This window comes from Lolium perenne, chromosome 4 (assembly GCF_019359855.2).
Source record: "Lolium perenne isolate Kyuss_39 chromosome 4, Kyuss_2.0, whole genome shotgun sequence".
In the NCBI taxonomy this organism is placed as follows: domain Eukaryota; kingdom Viridiplantae; phylum Streptophyta; class Magnoliopsida; order Poales; family Poaceae; genus Lolium; species Lolium perenne.
This window is the reverse complement of record NC_067247.2, coordinates 129,939,659-129,957,267: the sequence shown is the minus strand read 5'-3', so window position 1 is coordinate 129,957,267 and position 17,609 is coordinate 129,939,659.

The window sequence follows — 17,609 nt, the reverse complement described above, 5'->3', positions numbered from 1 at the left end:
GCACCCTTGCCCAACTTCGGAAATCTCCAAGAGGAAGAACATAACTTATCGGTGGCTAGATCGAGGAATGCATACGAGCTACAGATCGACGCCATGGTGCTCGAAGAACAACAAGGCCAGACCACCTTTATTCTCTAATGCAGACAAGAAGCCCCCATGTTACCATCCACCGACCACACAGATTAGCTACACGCCAACACCTACTGCGCCATTGTATGGCCATAGGCTATCACCAACAGATCTAGGCGGGAGCCAGATCTGCAACACACCACCGCCCACTATCACCGTCGAGATGGCAGTCCATGGAGACGACGGATGCCGCCCTGACCGCCTCGCTTGATCTCCCCATGAGAATCGCCCCACCTGCCTCAAAACGATATCGCATCGATCTAGCCCCCAGGCACCTTAGGTGTCGAGACCGGCCGCCACCACAACCAACACCGCCGCCACCGGCGGCAGAGAAGTTGTCGGGATGTGGGCTGGCAGCGTTGGGACCCCCAACATCGCCACGGGAAGCGAACGCGAGGGTCGAGTCATGGCGAGCTTGTATATAGTAAATATAGTACTAAACTTCAGCCTTATAGATTTTAAAGAAATCAAGAGCCTCATCTTTAGTTTTCAGGAGATACACATAACAGTACCTAGTGGAATCATCAATCAAAGTCATGAAATATTTTTTTCCACCTCTTGTCAACTCACCATTCATCTCACATAGATCTGAATGTATGAGCTCTAGTGGTGCCAAGTTTCTTTCCTTCGCAGGCTTGTGAGGCTTGCGAGGCTGCTTTGCTTGCACACAAGCATGGCACTTAGAGCCTTTGACAAAGGTGAATTTCGAAATTAAACTCATATCAGCAAGCCGCGTCATACAACCAAAATTAACATGACAAAGTCGTGAATGCCAAACATTAGTTTCATTAACACTAGTGCTTACATGGTTCACAACATTATCACAAAAGTCTTCTAGAGAGAAGCACAACATTCCCTCACATTCATAACCCTTTCCAACAAAAGTTCCATACTTAGACAGTACAACTTTATTGGACTCAAACACCAACTTAAACCCATCTTTCATAAGACGGGAGCCACTAACGAGATTTTTCTTGATAGAAGGGACATGCAGCACGTTCTTCAGTTGCACGATCTTTCCCGAAGTAAACTTCAGATCTACCGTGCCAACACCACGAACAGTAGCATGTAACCCATTCCCCATCATTACTGAGGAACCTCGGGCCTGATAAGAGGTAAACATGGAGATGTCAGCACACACATGAACATTAGCACCTGTATCAACCCACCATTCTGTGGGCTGAAACACCGAAAGAACAGTAGGTAATATATTACCATACCATGTAGTTCCTTCCTCTGTGTTGCCAATGACCATGCTGACAGAATTTGAGTTCTGTCCAGCTTGACATTTCTTTCCTTTGCGTTGTAGACAACGATTAGCCCAATGGCCTGTCTCGCCACACACCCAGCAAGGATCTTTCTTCTCCGTTTTCCCTTCTTCTTGAAGTTGGTAGTCTGGGAGATGAAAGGACACGGATGTCGCCTAGAGGGGGGGAGTGAATAGGCGATTTAAAATTTTACGAGATGGGCTTAACAAATGCGGAATAAAACTAGCGTTTACTTTGTCAAGCCCAAAACATATATACTATGGTTCACCTATGTGCACCAACAACTTATGCTAAGCAATGCAAGCAACTATGAGATAGCAAGATATATAAATTCAAGCACAATGGCTATCACAAGGTAAAGTGCATAAGTAAAGAGCTCGGGTATAGAGATAACCGAGGCCCGTGGGAGACGAAGATTTATCCCGAAGTTCACACTCTTGCGAGTGCTAATCTCCGTTGGAGAGGTGCGGTGGCTTAGTGCTCCCGAACGCCACAAGAGGCTCACCTTGAGGTGTGGTTGCTCGATGCACACCAACGCCACAAAGGCCTCACCCCAAGATGCGGTACTCACACCACACACCGAACGCCACGAAGGCGCCTCACCTTATTCTCCGGTGACCCTCGCCACAAAGGCCTAGGTCACGGTTCCACTAAGGGATTTCCTTCGAGGCGGAAACCGGGCCTTACACAAAGATTGGGACACACATCCACAACTTAATTGGAGGCTCCCAACAAATTGCCACAAAGGCCTAGAATCCGTCTAGGGTTCCAAGAACCCAAGAGTAACAATTTTCTTGCTTTCACCTCCACGAATCACCGTGGAAAACTCAAACCGATGCACCAAATGCAATGGCAAGAACACCACAAAGATACTCAAGTCCTTCTCTCTCAAATTCCAACAAAGCTACAAAAGATATTGGGGGAATAAGAGAGGAAGAACAAAGGAATTCACAAAGAACACCAAGATCAAGATCTAGAGAGTTCCACTCACAAAGAAATGGATTTGATTGGTAGAATTGTAGATCTAGATCTCCTCTTCCTTTTCCCTCAAATGGATTCAAGAATCATTGGAGGAGTAGAGGGATGTGGCAATCTCTCAATGTCAACAATGGTGGAGAGCAAAAGGAGGAAGAAGAAGTGGAGAGAAAGAGGAGGAAGAAGGCCTTAAAAAGGGGTCTCAGATTTCTGCCCGTTGGAGCCAAAATCGCGACAGGCCGGCAGTGCCGGCCTTGTTCCAACGGCAGTGCCGGGGTGCTCCCGGCGGCAGTTCCGCCCCCCCCCCCCCCCCCGTTTTTATCCAAACACCCGATACGAAAACCTTATGAACTTTTGCATCCGGACTCCGATTTTGATGATCTTGGGCTCGTTTCGAAGCTAGTAACAACCTCTACAAGATCATGCAGGGAACCATCATAGTCCAGTAAGGTAGGATAGAAATAAATGATGAAAGGTTTGACCTATCTAAAAAAGACATACCGGTAAAACCTCCAACCTCGAAAACGCAACAAGTTGAGTTAGGAAACTCGGATTTAGGTGAAACCAATTTTGTTGTAAAGGGGATGAAAAGAGCTACCCCACAAAGAGTGAAAAGCTTAAGAACAAGTGGGGTAGGTGTTTCTATGTATTTTAGAGTGAAACCTCTCAATACGAGAAACCGAGAAAAACTCCAATATCGAAAACGCAACAAGTGATTCATGCGGAATCCGTTTTTGATGAACTAGAGCTTGTTATGGAAGTAAGCACAAGCTCTAAAACACCACATGGAAAAGATCCAAATAATAACCAAGAAATATGATGCAAGGATGCAAAGGTTTGAGCTCCCTCTGAACGATACGATAGAGTTACTCACTCGAGAGCCCTCTTGATAGTACGGCAACTAAACTATAAACCGGTCTCCAACTACACCATGAGACCGGAGAGAAAGAAACCCTATCAAGAGCAAACCTTAACCTTGCACGTTCCACTTGAGCTCGATGATGACGATCTTGACCGCAACAAGATGGAACATCTTTCTTGATTGTGCTTGCTTGATGAACTCATGTGAAATGCTCCCCCATACTCCACTATGGGAGAGCATCTTCTTCGGCGCGTATTCACATATCCATGAACACCATATGGATTGCTCCCCCATAATCCACCATGGGAGAGCTTCTTCTTCGGCGCATCTTCACATATCCATGATCACCATATGGATGGCAAGAGTCAAGCAAAGGATCTCTTCGAGATGGCTCATCTTGAACTTGCACTTCATTTCTTCATGGCAAGCTTCAAGCCTATGATCTCTTCGAGTTGGCTCATCTTGAACTTGCACTTTATTTCTTCATGGCAAGCTTCAAGCATATGATCTCTTCAAGTTGGCTCATCTTGAACTTGCACTTCATTTCGTTGATGTCTTGAAGTTAACCTTGAGAGCTCACTTCATCTTCATCTTCAAGACATACTTGACACTTGATCTTCTTCATTTGCTTCTTATTGCAATCTTGAAGCCAACATATGGTTCAAGCATTGCCTATGGACAACTCGTACAAATATAACTCAATGCAAACATTAGTCCATACGGATTGTCATTAATTACCAAAACCACACATGGGGGCTCCATGCACTTTCAGGAGACTCCCTTGTTCTTTCCCTTGGACTTGTGGGCATTTTTCTGCACCATATTGGCGGCAGAACGTCCCTCGGTTCCTCTAGTGTGTTTGTCTTTTGCCCTCGCCTTCTCCTCAACATCCAGAGAACCCATGATATTCTCAACAGAGAACTCATGCCTCTGATGTTTCAGAGAAGTGACAAAGTTCCTCCATGAAAGGGGAAGCTTAGCGACAATGCATCCCGCGACAAACTTGTCCGGTAGCACAAACTTGAGGAGCTCAAGTTCATTTGCCATGATCTGTATCTCATCAGCCTATTCTACTACAGATCGGTTCTCAACCATTCTGTAGTCATTGAACTGCTCCATAGCATATAGTTCACCTCCGGCATCGGCAGCACCAAACTTAGCGTCCAGTGCATCCCACAGTTCCTTCCCATTTCGGATGTGCAGATAAGCATCAACCAACTCGTCTCCAAGCACACTTAGGACGGCACCCACAAAGATTACGGTGGCATCCCCGAACGCTTTATCCTCTTCAGGAGTAAGCGGACCTCTGGGAGTACCTTCCGCAACTCGGTGCATGCCCATAGAAGTGAGCCACAAGAGGGTTTTATTCTGCCATCTCTTGAAATGAGAACCCGTAAACGGGCTCGGTTTAAGCGCAGCAGCAAAACCAGACGGTGAAAATTTCCTAAGCACATAAGGTTTTTGGATTGTTGGAATATTAGGCAATTTCCGTGTGAGATTAATTACCGAAAAAAACATGACAGATGCACAAGCATACTTAACCACACACATCAGACTAAACACATGCATCAGATCTGAATATGGAACAAGTAGCAGTGCAAGGTAGGAGAGGAAAAGCACGTACATCGCGACCGGGAAGGTCGCACCAGCAGCACCAGCACCACCACCATGGGTATTGTTGATGTCGCCCATGGTGTAGTCGGAGTCGTCGATGAAGCAGTCGAATCAGCGAAGAAGAGCACGATCAGCAGCGAGCAGTCGCGCCGAGACGCTCTCCAAAAACCTTATCGCCCGTCTCCCGGTGCAGGATCTCAACGGACGGAGTTTCGGAGGCCTGCTCTCCCGGACGGCTCTGCACGCAGTCGCTGGGATGGGGAAGACTAGAGAGTAGCGCAACAAAAGGAACTTCGCGGGAGAGATGAACTAGAGAGTTCTGAGAACTATGTGTTTCTCTAGATCTGATCTGTCTCCTTGTATAGCCTGGGAAGCCGACCCGACCTGACCGCGTTGCCACGCGTAGGAAGCCAGGGACACGCGGCGAGCATGCACATGCAGGCCGACACGTACCCAACACAGTTGGTGTCGGGGGGAAGACCCCGGGTAGGGAAATGGACGTGGAGCAGCCGGCTTGTGGTCGGCCGGCTCGCGACAAAGGCCGGCTGAGGAGCAGCCGGCTGGAGCCGTGGCCGGCTGACCCAGGAGCCGGCTGGCTCTAAGTCCTAGTCGGTCTGGCTACGGCCTTCAACGCTGTGGCTAGGCCGGCTTCTACAAGCCATATCCGACTGGGGTTTACACCCTAGACCGACTCGAGGCTGGTGAGTCTTGCACAAGAAGGAACTGGGTAGGTGGTCCGGGTTCAAAGGTCCACGCTGACCTCACCTCCCGTAAAGCGCGGGGCACTGTAGAGCAATAGTGCCACGCGGCGGACAGGCCATCATCGCCTACGACGATCCGTACCGGCTACAGGATATGATGGCGACAGGGACACCTCCTGGCCATGCCGCTGACCCCCTCTGGCGGACGGGACAGGCCACTACGCCTCAACGGCTCCATGACGTCAACGCCTCGGGAAGGAGCGGAAGCCGGAGCCGGCCGAGCCGGCCACTAGACTATAGGGACTTCTATGTAAAGTGCCAGCGCCTATATAAGCTGGGCTACCCCCCTCGTGCGGGGGACGATCGATCACTTCTCATTCATTCTAGTCTTAGCGCTGCCCTGTGAGGGAGACCTTCGTCTACCTTAGCCTCCCAGGGGCAGCCGGATACAGCTCTAGGAGCACCATTGTACTGTGATATCATCATATACACACATAGCAGGAGTAGAGGTGTTACCTCCTTCGGAGGGCCTCGAACCTGGGTACGTCGCCGTGTCGCTCGTGCCCATACCCGCATCCGGATACCGCCGTGAGTCCACTAGGAACCACCTCGATTAGCCACCATATGGCATATGCCGTGACGATACCACGACATTTGGCGCCCACCGTGGGGCCTTCAGCGTCCGCGGCCGGTGTCTTCATCCGGACGGGCCTCACCATCACCACCGGCGAGCGGGTCGCTTCAGGCTTGATCTGGAGATTCGGCTCCCTCGACTGCATCAGCGACAACGCTGGTTGCTTCGCCGACCGGCCATTCCCTGCCGGCGGCAACATCATCAGTTTCGGCGGCTTCGACGTCTACGTCGCCACCGTCGCACCACCGCGCTACCCGCGCCAGATCCTGCGCTACGCAAGCCCTCCTCCCGGAGCCGGCGCCAGCCTCACCACTGCCAGCCCCTGCATCATGCACGAGGTCATGGCAACCGGCGACGAGCTGCCCACCAAGTCCGCGCGCGTCCGTGGCCCGGAGCTAGAGCGTCACCTGGCGGCCGGCGCATCCGGCTCGGGCCCAAAGGCGCCGCCACCACCGTCCCGGCTGGACGATGTCCGGGCGAAGCTGAGCACCCCACTCACACCTGGCGCCGACCCCGCCACCATCGAGGCGGATTTGGAGGCGCACCGCCAGCTCCTCCTCAAGCAAACAGAAGAACTGGCTGCCGCTAAGCGCCAGATGGAGATCACCCAGCGCGAGTACAACCGCGCCCACGGCCTCACTCCAGGCGGCGACGGTCCCAGCTGAGCCGGCCAGATCCGCCGCAGGGGCCGTGACCTTGGCGCTGAGATCGCCCGCGACGGCGCTCCTTCGCCGACTCCGTCCGTGGAGCGACCCGTCTACAACACCCCCGACAAGAACATGCGCGCGGCACAAGCCGCCGCAGAAGAGCTGAACCGCCTTGAAGGCGAAGAGTTGCGCAGCCAGACCAGGCGGGTGACTGAGCTGCTCAACGCAGCCACCAGGCAGGCGGCCGACCCCAGGTATGTCAATGCCCCCAGAGCTTCTCACGCTCGTGGCGCTGCAGGCAACGACAGGGAAGGCGCCAGGGACTCGGCCGAGTCCGCCTCCCCAGCACCAAGCCGGCACCGTGACTCCCGGGCCACACACGCAAGCTCGAGCCGGCCGAGCCACCAGCCGAGCGGCAACGGCCGCAGCCGGCCTCCCCCAAGCCGGAACCAGGAGCAAGACTCCGAGCCCCGCCGCCAGCACCGGCCGGCTCCAGAAGCAAGCGGCGCACGCCAACCGGCACGCTCCCGGCTGGGCCCGCGCATCGAGCTAACCGACGCCAGAGAACGCCTCGACCGGCTGGTTGAATCCCGCATCGCGGAAGAAGAAACGCCAGCCGGCCCAAAGTGCTTCGGGCCGTGCATCATCAACGAGCCCATGATCGACGGCTTCCAGCTCCCGCGCGACACCCCCAAATACGACGGCACCGCCAAGCCGGAGGACTGGCTGCTGGACTACTCCACCGCGGTCGGCATCGCCAAAGGCAACAAGCGCTGGGCTGTGCGCTACTCCCCCCTCATGCTGGTCGGCTCCGCCCGCACATGGCTCAACAACCTGCCAGCCGGCAGCATAAACGGCTGGCTGGACTTTGAAGCTGCCTTCATCAGCAACTTCACCGGCACTTACCGTCGGCCGGGTCGGCCCCAACAGCTGGAGATGTGCAAGCAGGGCCCGGACGAGACGGATCGCGCGTACCTGACGCGCTGGTGCGAAACGCGCAACTCCTGCGAGGGCGTGCACGAGATCCAGGCCATCAGTTTCTTCATGGGAGGCTGTCGGCCCAACACCATGTTGTGGCACAAGCTTCACCGCAGCGACCCCCAGTCGATGGCCGCCTTGATGGCCATCGCCGACAAGTACGCGCTGGCGGAGGAAGTCGGCAAGCCTCCGGCCGAAATTTCGCCGGCCCCCGCTAGGCGGGACAACAACAACAAGCCGGCCGAGGGCGGCTCGCATGGCAGCCGGCGGGACAACTACCGCGGCAAGCGGCACAGCGACCAGCCGGACCGCCGGTACAGTTCCACCCAAGTGGCAGCCGTATCGGACCACGCGGCGGCTGGCGGAAGCCGGCGCCAGAAGCAAGACCGGCCCTGGAAGCCGAAGTACACCTTTGAGCAGATGCTCGACTCGCCGTGCAAGTACCACAGCGGCAAGAACCCCTCCAACCACACCACCCGCGACTGCCACTTCATGAAGCGGCTGACAAGCGGTGAACCTCTCCCGCCTCCACCCCCGCCTCCACCAACCGGCGGGCCGGGTGGCCAAGCCGGCGCAGAGAACGCCAACCTCGAGCACCACGAGGCTAACCAAGTGCACCATGGCGGCCGATACTTGGCCGAGGATGCTACCTACATCATCTTCACCTCCGAGCCCGAGGACAAGACGAGCCAGCAGAGCCGTTCCCTCGAGGTCAACGCGGTTATACCGCCGGTCCCCCAGTACCTAAACTGGTCAGAGCAGGCCATCACATTTGATCGCCGCGACACACCGGCTGTCCTGCCGAAGCCGGGCAGCTACGCCATGGTCCTCGACCCCACCATCGGCACAACCCGGCGCAGCGTGCGCTTCTCGCGCGTCCTCATCGACGGGGGCAGCAGCATCAACATCCTCTACCGCGACACCGCCCGCAAGCTAGGCATCCAGGAGGCCGAGTTGCGCCCCACCCCCACCGTCTTCCATGGCATCGTGCCAGGCCACTGCTGCCAGCCGATCGGCCGGATCACGCTGGAGGTGATGTTCGGGAAGCCGGATCACTTCCGCACCGAAAGAATCGAGTTCGAGGTGGTGGACCTCGTGAGTCCCTACCACGCGCTCCTGGGCAGGCCGGCCCTGACCAAGTTCATGGCGGTGCCCCACTATGGGTACCTGAAGATGAAGCTACCTGGCCCAAAGGGGGTCATCACCGTAGCCGGCGACTACCGCCGCTCCATGGACTGTGCCACGCAGAGCTCCAAGATGGCCCAGACGCTGGTCATCGCCACCGAGAAGCAGCTCATCCATGACGCCGTCGCCCTGGCTAAGGCCGCGCAGGCAGACATGCCGGCTGTAGGCAACCCGGCTGGGACGACTCACTTCCAGCCGGCCGACAACACCAAGAAGATCCTGCTCGACCCGGCGCAGCCGGACAAATACGTCACCATCGGCGCCGGCTTGAACAACAAATAGGAAAGCGAGCTCACCAGCTTCCTCCGTGAGAATCGGGACATCTTCGCATGGTCTCCAAGGGACATGCCGGGTGTACCGAGGGAGTTGGCTGAGCACCACCTCCACGTCAGGCCTGAAGCCAAGCCGGTGAAGCAGCCTCTCATGGCGCTTCGCCGAAGAACGAAGGAAGGCCATCGGTGAAGAAATCGCCCGGCTCCTAGCTGCCGGCTTCATCATGGAAGTGCTGCACCCGGACTGGTTGGCGAACCCGGTCCTGGTTTTGAAGAAGAACGGCTCCTGGCGCATGTGTATCGACTACACCAGCCTCAACAAGGCGTGCCCGAAGGATCCCTTCCCCCTGCCGCGCATAGATCAAGTTATAGACTCGACTGCCGGCTGTGAACTGTTGTCTTTCCTAGATGCCTATTCAGGCTACCACCAGATTCCTTTGAATCCGGATGATCAAATAAAGACTTCGTTTATTACCCCGTATGGGGCTTACTGCTACACGACTATGCCATTCGGCTTGAAAAATGCAGGCGCCACCTACCAGAGGTGCATGCAAAAGTGTTTGCAGGATCAAATCGGCAGAAATGTTCACGCATATGTGGATGATGTCGTTGTAAAAACCAAGGAGATGCCTACCCTCCTTGATGATCTGAGAGAAACCTTCACCAATCTGCGAAGATTCCGGATGAAGCTCAACCCGGCCAAGTGCACGTTCGGCGTGCCAGCCGGCCAACTCCTGGGCTACCTCGTCTCCCAGCGAGGAATCGAAGCCAACCCGGAGAAGATCAGTGCCATTGAGAAGATGGAGCTGCCGCAGTGCCTCAAGGACGTCCAGAAGTTCACCGGATGCCTGGCCTCCTTGAGCCGCTTCGTCAGCCGGCTGGGGGAGAAGGCAACGCCCTGTACGCTTTGAAGAAATCGGACAAATTCGTCTGGTCACCGCAGGCGGATGAAGCCTTCCGTGACTTGAAGCGCGTGCTTTCGACCGCGCCCATCCTCGCATCGCCGGCTTCAATGGAGCCGATGCTGTTATACATCGCTGCCACCAATCGTGTGGTTAGCGTTGTCCTGGTGGTGGAACGCAAGGATGCCGGCAAGGAGCAGTCGGTCCAACGCCCAGTCTACTACCTTAGCGAAGTGCTGTCCCAATCAAAGCAAAATTACCCCCACTACCAGAAGTTCACCTACGGCGTGTACATGGCGGCCAAGAAGCTCAAGCACTATTTCCAGGAGCACCCCATCAAGGTGGTGGTCACAGCACCCTTGGCGGAAATCATTGGTAGCAAAGACGCCAATGGCCGGGTCGCCAAGTGGGCCTTGGAGATAGCCGCCCACACCATCATCTACGAGCCACGCACGGCCATCAAGTCGCAGATCCTCGCGGAATTCTTCGTCGACTGGGCCGAGATGCAATACCTGCCGCCTGTGCCTGACTCCACACACTGGAAGCTGCACTTCGACGGCTCAAAGATGCGAAATGGCTTAGGAGCCGGCATCGTCGTCACCTCTCCCAAGGGAGACCGGCTGGACTACGTCCTGCAGATCCACTTCGCCGCATCCAACAATGTGGCGGAGTATGAGGCGCTCATCCATGGGCTGAAGCTGGCCAAGGAGATAGGCGTGCGTCGCATCCTCTGCTTCGGCAACTCCGACTTGGTCATACAACAAGCATCTGGCGATTGGGACGCGAAGGACGCCAACATGGCCTCATACCGCTTCCACGTCCAGCAGTTATCCGGCTTCTTCGAGGGCTGCGAATTCCATCATGTGCCGCGGGCAAACAACGAGGCGGCTGACGCGCTGTCCAAGATAGGCTCAACCCGGCAAGCAATTCCGCCAGGGGTTGCCTTGGCGCATCTGCGGAAGCCATCCATCATACCGTCACCGGACTCGGATTCCATATTCGTGCCGGCTGACCCGGGGGCTTCTCAGCCAAACCCGGGGGCTTCATCGCCCAAGTCGGGGGCTCATCAGCCAAACCCGCCGGCTCCTCAGCCGAACCCGGGGGCTTCTCAACCCAACCCGGGGGCTTCTCAGCCAAACTCGGGGGCTTCTCAGCCGAACCCGCCGGCTCCACAGCCGAACCCGGCGACCACGCAGTCGAATCCGGAAGCTCCGAAGATGGAGGCCTTGGTGGTCAGCGTGTTTGAAATAAAATGCGTACCATCATGGGCACAAGAATTCCTCTCCTACCTCACCGATGGTGTGCTGCCCCACGACAGGGTCCAAGCCAGGCAGATTGAGAGAAGGGCCAAGGCCTATACAATCATCAACCACGAGCTGTACAAACACAGCGTAAGTGGGGTGCTCCAGCGGTGCGTCGAGCCGGCTGAAGGGATTGAACTCGTACGGGAAATCCACCAGGGAGAGTGCGGCCATCACGCCTCCTCCAGAGCCATAGTGGCCAAAACCTTCCGGCACGGTTTTTACTGGCCGACTGTGCTCAGAGACACAGAAGAACTGGTGAAGAAATGCAACGGCTGCCAACGCTTTGCCAAGCAAAATCACACGCCGGCTTCCGCCTTGAAGACCATCCCCATCACTTGGCCGTTTGCCGTATGGGGCTTGGATATGGTGGGCCCGTTCAAAACAGCCCGAGGCGGCATGACTCATCTTTTTGTGATGATTGATAAATTCACTAAGTGGATTGAGGCCAAGCCAATCAAGAAGCTGGACGGCTCCACAGCTGTCACATTCCTCAAGGAGATAATCGTGAGATATGGCTACCCCCATAGCATCATCACCGACAACGGCAGCAACTTCGCCGAAGGCATTTTCAAACGCTATTGCGGGGAGATGGGGATCCGTATGGACCTATCATCCGTGGCGCATCCGGAGTCAAACGGCCAAGTGGAAAAGGCCAACGGCCTGATCCTAGCCGGCATCCGGCCCCGGCTGGTGGAGCCGCTTGAGCGCTCAGCCGGCTGCTGGATTGAAGAGCTGCCCAGCGTGCTGTGGAGCCTGCGCACAACGCCAAACCGCTCAGTCGGCTTCACACCCTTCTTCCTCGTATACGGGGCCGAAGCCGTCCTGCCAACTGATATCGAGCACGACGCGCCAAGGATCAAGCTATATACAGAAGCTGAAGCCAAAGAAGCTCGTGAAGATGGAGTTGACCTGGTTGAAGAGGTCCGGCTGATGGCCGAATCCAGGTCTACCGTATACCAGCAAAGCCTCCGACGCTATCACAGCCGGAAGGTCAAGTCCTTAGCATTCCGAGAGGGAGACCTAGTGCTCCGGCTGATCCAACGGACAGCCGGACAGCATAAACTATCATCCCCATGGGAGGGTCCCTTCATCGTGAGCAAGGCAGTAGGCAATGATTCCTACTATCTCATAGATGCCCAAGAGGCTAAGAAAAACAAGGCGAGCAAAACCGACGAGGAGACAAAACGTCCCTGGAATGTCAGGTTGCTTCGACCATTTTACACTTGAGAGCAGGAATGTATGTATCCCTTGTACTCCCTTTTGTAAGTCATGAAAAAGCAAGCGCTAAGAGCGCCGATTTCGACAAGTTTTTCGCGTACTCTATTGTTTTCGCCGATTGGCTAACACCCTCTCACGCGGCCGGCTTAGTAACGTGATCCGGTTTCCGACAGCCGGCTTCCGACCAGCTACAGACCGCAACCCGGCTGTCCGGCTGGCGGGAGTAAGTGCCTAGGGAGCCGGCACGCGAAAGACGGCTAAGGGAAAGAGTGAAAGCGAATTGATTCTTGCACAACTCTTCATAAGTGTCGGACTGCCGAATTCGACTCGTTCGACTGAAATACTGTCGGCTCCACCCAGCGGCCCGCTCTTGATCCGGCGACGGACCGCAAGTCGGACGTACGATCGGCAAGGGCAAAGCCAAAGAGTGGGGCGGATGGGAAAAAGCGAACAAGTTGAAAGAAAGCAAGCCGGCACACACATGATTAAACAAACACATTAAAGTGTACCCTAATAAAAGGATAATAATATTGTCTTACATATGCACCCAGCATCCCGGGGATTTAACGAATTGTCTTGCAAAAGCATGAAGAAAACAGGTAAAAGCTAAACACCGGCCGGATCAGGACCAGCCGGAGGAGCATCTGCGGAGCCGGCTGCCGGGTCCGCCTCAGGCACATCCACATCCTCTTCCAGCTCCTCCTCCTCGTCGTCAGACGGCGGGTTCGGATCCTCGATGAAGATGCGCTTGTCGACGAAGTCGGCGATGGCGCATGCGCGGGCAAGCCGGGCGGTCTTGTTCTCCGCCGAGAGACCTTCCTCCACATCAGCCCTCCGGCACTCCAGCTGGTCAAGATTGACCTCATCGTACCAAGAGAGCACGAAGGAGAGGGCCATATCGGCTCCGGCACGCGCCGCCGACTCCTTCCAGTCGAGGAAGCGGTCGGGAGCCGTCTCCAGCCACTTGATGAGATTCGAGAGGTCTTGCGGCAGCGTCTCCGTCGGCCACAGCAGCCGGATCAGCTCCTCCGCCGCCTTCCGAAGCTCCCAGCCGAGCTTGGTGATCGGCTCCACGCGGGCGGCCATGGACGACAGATAGTCCTCCATGGTGAAGCAGGCGGAGCTCTGCTCCCCAGTGGCCTGCCGGCGCTCCTCCCGCGCCCTGCCAACGGCCGCTAGTGCCGCCTCCTGCGCCTCAGGGAAGGCCGCTGCAAAGAAGAAACACGTCAGAAGCCTGTCAAAGGCAGAAAAATGCAAATTTTCGGAGTTCTAAAGAAAAAAGCCTGGCGGCAGCCGGCAAGGTCCGGCTGCCCCCAGCCTGAAGATGAAGATTCCGAAGCTCTAAAAGTAAGACTGGCGGCAGCCGGCAAGAACCGACTACCCCCAGCCTGAAGATGGAGATTTTGAAGTAAAAAAAAAAAAGCCTGGCGGCAGCCGGCAAGAACCGACCACCCCCAGCCTGAAGATGGAGATATCGAGAAAATCAAAGTTTCTGCCGCCAACTGCCAACCTAAGCCGGCAGCCAACAGCCGAAAGCCGACAAAGGGAAAGGCATAAGATAAAAGACTCACCCGCCAAGCCGCGGTCGAGCGCGCTAATTTCCTCCACCCACCGCTTGGCGGTGGCCGACAGCTCTTTATACTTGGTGGTCACCTCTTCACGGAGCGCAAGCCGTTGCCGTTCTACCTCCTCCAGCCGCTTGCTCAGGCCCTCCAGTTTCTCCTCCCCGTCCTTCTTAAGGGCGGCCAGCTCCTTGAGGTGGTTGGCCTCAAGCCTGCGCAGCCGTGTCAGCTCCCCATCAGCCACCTTTAGCTTGGCAGCAGCAGCCCGGCCCGCCTCCTCGCTCTCGGCGCATTGGGCACGGGCGGCCCGAAGGTCCGACTCCAGCTGCGGAACCCGGGCAGCCGCAGCTGCAAGTTGACAAGAAAAATGGTCAGCCGAGTGAAGCCAAAGAAAAGGAAGCTAGGTCAAAAGGAAGAAAACCTTACCCTTGGCAGCCTCCAGCTCGCGAGCCAAGCCGGCCCGCTCAATCTTGGCCTTGTGGTAGCTAGTCACCACTTTGTTGTACAAGACGGTGCGTCGCTCCGCAACCACCTGAAAGAAACAATCAGATATCTAAACGAAACCCGGACCGGCCCCAAGCAGCCGGCCCATGCCTCGGAGGGCTACCAGGATAACAGCAGAATGGCAAAAAAAAAATAAGAAGACACCTACCTTGTCAGCATCCTCCAGCGTGGCCAGCTGGGCAAGGGTCTCGGCGGCCTTGGCTTTGAGGCTGGCACGATAGCCGGAGAAGAACATCTTCATGGGCGCCACACCCGGACGCCCCTCCCGGCTGGTCACCTCGCAGGCATCCGCCTGATGCCACGCCTTTTCCATGGTGCCAGCCGAGCCGAGGCTGGAGTCGGAGGCGGATGGCACGTGCAGCAGCCGGGCCCCCTTGGCCACATGGAGGCCTTCAGATGGGCCCGACGGGCCCTCCGTCCTCACCAGCACCCGGGAGTCGGCGTCCTTCGGGCGCGCTGGCTCCTCCCTTGCTGGCTCCTTCCCGGTCGGCTCCTCCCTCGTTGGACCGGTGGGGGCTGCCTTCTCCGGCGTTGGTCGCATTCCCTCCGGCGGCGCAGCCCCGCCAGCTCCTGTATCAGGCGGCGCAGCCCCGCTGGCCCCAGCTCCTGTATCCGGCGGCGCGGCCCCGCCTGCACCAGCTTCAGGCGGCGCAGCCCCGCTGGCCCAGCCTCTGTCGGGCGGCGCAGCTCCGCCGGCTCCCGGCCTGCGGTCGGCGCGGTGCACCCCTGCCGGCCCCGGCCGCAGGCCCCAACAGCGGAGCGCGGCGCGGAAACATTTCATCCAAAGTGGGCCGGTGGGCCGGCTCACCCTGGGCGCCGCGGCCAGGCGTCGCGGAAGGAGGTGCAGCTGAAGATGTTCCCGCAGGCGGCACGACGATAACCGGCGGCGCGCGCATCGAAGACTGCGGGGTCGACTCCCTCCTCTGCCGCGAGAGCGTTGGCTCAGCACGGGGAGGCGGCCGCGAGCCGCCGCCCTGGGTGAACTTGATGGCAGCCCTAGTCGAACAAACAAGAAAAGATAAATATAAAAAGAATGGAAAGAAAAGGAATCAAACAACGAAGAAAAGGACTCACCCGGCTGCCTCTGGAACCTTCTTGGGCCCCACCCGGCGCTGCCTCTTGGCCTTAGCCTCCAGCTTGGCCGTAGACCCACCGCCGGCTCGCTTCCTCCCCTTGGGCGCAGAAGTCGCCGAGGCGCCAGGCGGCCTCGAGCGCAGGGGCACCGCAGGGATAGGCCCCGTACCAGACTCCGCCGGCTCCTCCGGCTCCGGCTCGTGCTCCGGTGAAGGCAGGCGGGTTGTGCTCCCCCTGGCCGCCTTGGTCCGGCGCCTCCGGCAGATCGTCGTCGCCGGCTTGGTCGCCGGCTGGGTCAGCCGGATCGACATGATCCGGCGTCCAGATTTTCTGCGCCAGGTCGCCATCCTCAATACCTTGGCGGTTGAAAAGCTGAAAGCAAAACAAGATAAATATCAAGTCGGCCACGCAGCCGCAAACTGGAAGTCGGTCAAAACACCAAACTTACCAATTGAGGCGGCGACTCCCGGTCGTAGGGCGGCAGCCCCCAATCCCAGTTCTCCGGCATGTTGGCCTTGGTGATGTTGTTCACCCGGCGAGCAACCTGGGCCTTGGTGAGCTCCACCTTCGACGTCCGGGTTGGGTCAAGCCGGCCGGACATGTGCCCGATCTTGTGGATACGGCTCTGGAGCGGCAGCACCCGGCGCATGACGTAAGTGCAGAGGAGGTCCTCGGCGCTCAGCCGGCCTCCCGTGACACACTCCCCCAAGAAATCCCACAGAAGGTTCACCTCCGCGTCCGGGTCCGTCGTCCTGGCATTGTGGCCCCAGTTGGTCCGGCCGACTGGCGGAGCCGGGTTGTATTCCGGCAGGTTGAGCCGGTCAAAGGCTGGGTTCTCGTTCCGCACATAGAAAAACGACATTTTCCAGTTCTTCACAGAATCCACAGTCGGGATCCGCGGGAAAGACGTACCCTTGCGAGGATATATGGAGGCGGCGCCGCAGGTCCTCAGATGGCCTTCAGTCGTCTGCGCCTTGATGTAGAAGAGCCGGCTCCAGAGCTCCACATCTGGCCACAAGCCAGCGTAGCCCTCCATGAAGGCCACGTAGCAGCTGAGAAGGATGAAGGCGTTGGCCGGCAGGTGGTGAGGCTGCAAGCCGAAGAAGTCGAGGAAGCGGCGGAAGAAGGGCGAAGCCGGCAGACCCAACCCGCGGTCGAGGTGCGCTCCGAAGACCACACGTTCGCCGGGTTCCGGCCTGGGCTCCACCTCGGCGCCAGGCGCCCTCGTAGTCACCCCCGCCGGAATGCGGCGGAGGCGGACGAGCCGCGCGATGTCGTCGTCGCGCATGTAGGAGCCCCTCCAAGAGCCGCTCGGTTGGGCCATAGATGAAGAGGAGGAAGAAGAGGACCACGAGAGGCGAAACGGTGAGGAAGAACCGCTCCTCGCCGGAGGAGAGCACGGTGGAGAGGAGCGTGCCATCGACACGCGCGGCCCCGTGGCGCCGGATTGGCGGCGGCGGCTCGGCGGAGGAACGTCGGGGCGACCGCCCGCCGGAGTTCGCCAGGGAAACGACGGAGTAGCCGCGCCGGACCGGTGGAGAGCTCGAACGGGAGAAAGAACAGAGTGAGAGCGCGAGGAAGAAGAAGGACGCCTCGATACCGCTCCGGGGGCATTTATAGCCGCCTGACGCGCCAGTTGCGTGGCCACGTGGCGATCGTGGGCCATGATGGGGATTTACTGCGGCCTTAACTACCCCCACGACGGCAACGGTTACTGAAAACTGACGCACCACTTCCCCCACGACCGCATCGGATCCGGAGGAAACACCGATGTGACCAT